The sequence below is a fragment of the Mytilus californianus genome, unplaced genomic scaffold, assembly GCF_021869535.1.
Source record: "Mytilus californianus isolate M0D057914Y unplaced genomic scaffold, xbMytCali1.0.p SCAF_80, whole genome shotgun sequence".
Taxonomy (NCBI): domain Eukaryota; kingdom Metazoa; phylum Mollusca; class Bivalvia; order Mytilida; family Mytilidae; genus Mytilus; species Mytilus californianus.
In genome coordinates this window covers 64,640-70,639 of record NW_026262735.1, presented here as the reverse complement: position 1 = coordinate 70,639, position 6,000 = coordinate 64,640, and positions in this window count along the sequence as shown.

Genomic DNA, 6,000 nt, shown 5'->3' with positions numbered 1-6,000 from the left:
GTACTGGTTTTAGAAGGTGTTGGTTTTCTTGGAACTAATATTTTATCGTTAGGTTCTGTTTCAACAGGCAGCATTGTAAATGTCTCAGCATCAATTGGCCAGGTCATGCGAGTTTGTGTATGCTTGTGACTGAATGAGCGGACAACTTTGCTGGCGTACGATGGTCTGTTCGAAACAAGGAGATCATTCGAAACAGAAGCTATCTGTTTAGCTTCTGGGTAACTGATGTTTCTTTCTGTTTTAATTTTGATAATATGTTTTTCTTTAAGGTAAACAGGGCAGTCCCTAGATGATGAAAAATGGGATTCACCACAGTTTACGCATTTAGAAGATTCAGAGCTACAGGTTGTTCCCTCGTGTCCTTCGTCAGAACACTTGAAGCATCTCTGCGTACCACGACATTGTTTGCTTCCATGACCAAACTTTTGACAAGTGAAGCATCGAATTGGGTTAGACGAAGCTCCAACTGGCATAGCTCTTGGGGTCACTGAGACACGCAAGTCCCCCGACCACGGCAAGGATAGCGATCCACCGGGGGGTGGTCACTGAGGAGGGTGGACTCAACAACTGCATGATAGATACATATATGTATATAATGTTTTGTTCTTTTATTGTTTTTTATGATGTATTGTAAAATTATTATGTTGATTTATGTATGCCTTCAACCTAATTGGGGTGAAAATGTGCATTTATTCAATAAACTTTATTATTACTTTACAGGGGTTATACATGCACATGCAGATAGATCGACAGGGGAATATGTCAACTATCAATCAGTATACTCTCAAGGAAATGCAAAATAATAAATATTTTTCTATACAAGGTTCAGCATATGGAAACCAAGTTATGACAGTAGCTAAATGTATTGCATGAATCATTAATGTTAGAACAGTGTTATCTCCAATTCTAAATGACAAGTATTTTGCCGAGTTCATCAAGGCTACTTTAGTAAAAACACTTTTGAATGTGAGAGGGACACTATTTAGAAGTTTTGATGAGATCAGAATTGACTTGTTGTTTCTATTGTCATTTCAGTCAGTGTTCGGTACTGCTGAATGTATTGTTTGACGGTTTCACAAAATCCACCAAACTCTTGTTTATCAGACAATTTTCTGTATAGGTATTGACAGAAATAATAAAAAAAAAAAGACAACACAACTCAAAGATGAGGATAATTCAGAAGGAACACCTGAACCCTTGCAAGGCGTAAAATTCAGTGGCTGGATATATTCTCTTTGACTCTGATTTGATAGAAATTTGACAAGGGAATTTGTTCTCAATATCGGAAGAAACTACATTACTGGATAGTAAAGTGTTTGTTTGCTATATCAACAATAATAAAGGTATGTTCACTGAAAATAAAACTGAAGGCACAACAAATTAAAACGACAATGGATTAAGTAGCATGGAAACAGTCATAAAATCTTGAAATCTCCAAGAACCAAGTATCACTGTCTCTGTTCGTGAACATGCTATTAAAACATTTATAAAAGATCAAGAAGGTAAAAGAGGGACGAAACATACCAGAGGGACAGTCAAACTCATAAATCGAAAATAAACTGACAACGCCATGAACATAAGATAAAACTGCTGTAGAACAGATGTACCAAAAAAGGCAATTCCCTTTAATTTTTTATTTGCACAATAGAAGCGTCTGACACATGGTCATTCTTATAGTACGTTGTAACTTAGTTATCATTTAGACGATGTTGTCCACGACATCACTATATTTCCAGGCTAGCACATCCTAGCATAGTAACCGAATTCAAGAAGGTGTTATTGGCGAAGTAAGACAATCTGCATTGGGAACTTGTGATACATCTTTAAAATTAAAAAAGTTGAGATTTTCGACTGTCTGTTTTGGTTTTTAAACATGTTCCCTTTCAAGGTGGAGAAACCGCGCCAGCAACATTCTTTATACAAGATCGGAAATGCATTGATGGACATGGTCGGTTTTGGAAGAGACTGCTAACTAAAATAAAAGAGAGACACGGTAGTAATTGTTACTGATAAGGAACAATCATTGAACACTGCAATTAAGACACACTTGCCTCAAGCGAAACGTTTGCATAGCTAGAACCACATTCGTCAACAATTTTGCTGATGTGAAGTCTTTAAAACAAACAGAAGATCTAGTTAAGTTTAAAAGTTCGTACGAAACACTTTCACAAAAATGGAGAAAAGCTTTTGAAAAGTACTTAAATGCTGACCTCAGTGAGTCCGTGAATGTGTACGATCCATACTCCGAAGTGACAAACAACGTTGCTGAGGAAATGAATACAGTCATCAAGAGAATTAATATGGAAAGAAGAGACAATATATCGTGCCGTATTGAGCATTCAATATTTCCAAGTTTATTTTTCTCATGAATTACTGCGAGGATTATTCGGGACCGACAACTGCCTAAACAGAGACATATGTCTGCATCAGTTGATCCATATGAGGTTGACTTTCCGGAATGTCTGTGATCCTGGTGAAATTGTCAGTAAGGTAAAAGCTGAATTATCAAAAGTTGATTGATTGATTGATTGTTGGTTGCTTTACGCCGCATTAGCACAACAAGGCTATATCGCGGCGAGAGCTAATTCGAATATTTTTTACAATTTAAAGCATATTCTTAAAATCAGACAAAAGGTCCTTCAATAAACTAAAATTCTAGATTAAAGCAAATTGATTATTTACAAATAAAAATGAACATTAAGATAACGTGATAAAAATTTTAAATCGTTTTAAATATAATAACATTTTTATATTTTAGAATATATTCCAACTTCTTTTAAAAATGAAACAATATTTGTAAATGAAACATTATTAAATAAATCATACATATTATTGACATTGAAATGCTTCTTACGAATATCAGCAAAGTCAATACAATTGATTAAAACATGTTTAATAGTATACTTGCAGTTGCAAGGTATACATTGTGGTTCTACTTCATTTTTTAAAAGATATTCGTGAGTTATTCTAGTATGACCAATACGACATCTAGAAATAACACACTGATCTTTTCTGCACATAAAATTATTGAAAGGTTTACATAAATTAGGTTTAATTTCATGTAATTTATTACCATCTTTTTTACTCCATTCATTTTTCAATATATTAAAAACATATTCTCTAATATTAGATTTAAAATCGGTATATGGTATATCACAGTTAGATAAAGGGTCACCCAGGGCATTCTTTGCCTCAAGGTCTACAGCTGTGTTTCCAAGGATTCCAACATGACTCGGCACCCATAGAAATAATATTTCTTTAAGAAGAATTTTTAAATTCCTCATTACATATAAAATTTTGAGAATTGTTGGGTTTTTAATTTTAGTATTTTGTATAGCTTGTAAGCATGAAAGTGAATCAGAACATATAATAAATTTGGATTTATCTGAAGAAGCAATAAATTTCAAAGCCAAAATTATTGCTTCTGCTTCAGCAGTAAAGATCGATGCATCAGATGGCAAACGGAGAGTTGCAGCTCTGTCCCTGAAGACAGCAGCAGATGCAACTCTGTCACCATCTTTTGATCCATCAGTATAGACAGTTGAAAAATCTGAATAATTGGCTTTGATTTCAGCATAGTGTTGCTGAATTAAAAGAGGATTTGTTTTATATTTATTGTGTTCACGGAGATCAAATATCATTTTTGTTTGGGGAAGTTCCCATGGAGGACATTTGCAAGTTTCAACTTGAGCAACAGATTTTAAATCAAAAGAAGCTAAATGTGGTTTTAAACGTATACCTAACGGAGGAATTTTCTTTTCATGTTTTGCAAAAATATCTTCATAAATTGGATTAAAAACACAGCTGTAGGCAGGATTATCTGAGTAGGCTTTTAGTTTGACAGCATATTGAAGTCCAAGCTTCAAACGTCTGTTAGAGAGTGAGTGCTCATCAGCCTCTACATACAGACTCTCAACTGGTGAGGTTTTAAATGCGCCAAGACAGAGACGCAAACCCTGATGATGCACAGCATCGAGAATCTGTATGTAGGACTTCCTTGCAGAGCCATACACTATAGAGCCATAATCTAGTTTAGATCTAACTAGAGATCTATATAAATTAAGTAAAATGTTGCGATCAGCACCCCAGTCGGTGCTGCCGACAACTTTTAAAATATCTAATGCTTTTAAACATTTCGATTTTAACATTTTGATATGGGGTAGAAAGGTTAACTTTTTATCGAAAATTAACCCAAGAAATTTGGTTTCATCAACCATTTTAATTGGGTTGCCGTACAAAGTGAGTTCTGGATCAAGATGCAATTTCCTTTTGTTACAAAAATGCATCCCGACCGTTTTTGAAATGGAAAATTTAAACCCATTTTCCGAGGCCCATTTTTCAATTCTTCCAAGACATAACTGTAATTGTCTTTCTATGTTATTCATATTTTTGCCTCTATAACATATTAAAAAGTCATCAACATACAATGAACCTTCAATATTACTTTTTAAAACTTCAACAAGGCTGTTGATTTTAAGACTAAATAATGTAACAGATAAAATACTGCCCTGAGGGACACCCATCTCTTGATCATACAGATCAGACATGGTTGAATTTACTCTAACATTAAATTGTCTGTTAGATAAAAAATTCGAAATAAAATTTGGCATATTGCCTTTCAACCCCATATCAAACAGATCTTTTAAAATACCATACTTCCATGTAGTATCATAGGCTTTTTCTAGATCGAAAAAGACCGACACTACATGTTCATTTTTCGCAAAACCATTACGGACAAATGATTCGAATCGAACAAGATGGTCAAGAGTACTGCGGCCTTGGCGGAATCCACACTGGATATTGGCTAAAAGCCCATTGGATTCCAGGAACCAAACAAGGCGATCATTAACCATCCGTTCTAGTGTTTTACAGACACAACTGGTAAGAGCAATTGGCCGATAATTAATAGGATCCGTGTGATCTTTACTTGGTTTTGGAATAGGCACGACGGTTGCAAGCTTCCAGATTGATGGTAAATCACCAGATTCCCAGATGTTATTCATAAGCTGCAAAAGAGCTTCCAGCGAGGAATCTGGCAATAGTTTTAACAGTTGGTAGTGAATATTATCAGGCCCACAAGCTGTATCATGGGCTTTTGATAGAGATGTTTTAAGTTCTTCAAGGGAAAAGAGTTTATTATAATTTTCACCATTTTTTGATTTAAAGTTTAATTTAATTTTTTCTTTTTGTTTTTTAACTTTTTTAAAATCTTCCCTGTAGTTGTTAGAAGAAGAAGATTTAGCAAAAGTTTCACCAAGCTTGTTGGCAATATCCTTTTCAGATGTTAATAAATCATTGCCATTTTTTAAATGTTTAACTGTGGCTTTAGAATTTTTACCTTTTATCTTTTGTATCATGTTCCATACTTTTGTCATCGGAGTGCGAGATGTTATCTCCGAGACAAATTTCTTCCAAGACGTTCGTCGTGCTTGCCTGCAAGTCCGCCGTGCCTTAGCGCGAAAAACACGGAAATTACTCAAGTTTTCTGTCGTTGGTTGTTGGTTGAACCGTCTTTCAGATTTTTTACGGTCACTTATTGCTTGATCACAAGCATCATCAAACCATGGTTTGCTGGGATGTTTCGGATTTGCCGAGGTCTTAGGAATAGTTCTGTCAGCAATTGACGTTAAAACTGTATTAAAAGTTAAAATTGGATCTTGTACAGTCTCAAACATCTTTGACTGAAGTTCCGCTTGACAGAGATTCTCAAACAAGGACCAATCCGCCTTGTCAAGTTTCCAACGTGGTACTCTCTGTTGGGCAGAAGTAAAAAGATGCTCAAGTACTATTGGAAAGTGATCACTTCCACATAGATCATCATGAACACGCCATGAATAATCCAGAAGAAGAGAGGGATCGCAAATAGTGATATCAATAGCAGAATAAGACCCGTTCCCAGGATGAAGATAAGTATTAGATCCATTATTAAAAATGCATAATCCTTCTTGAGAGACAAAGTCCTCAATGATCTTACCTTTGATATTATGAGACTTGCTTCCC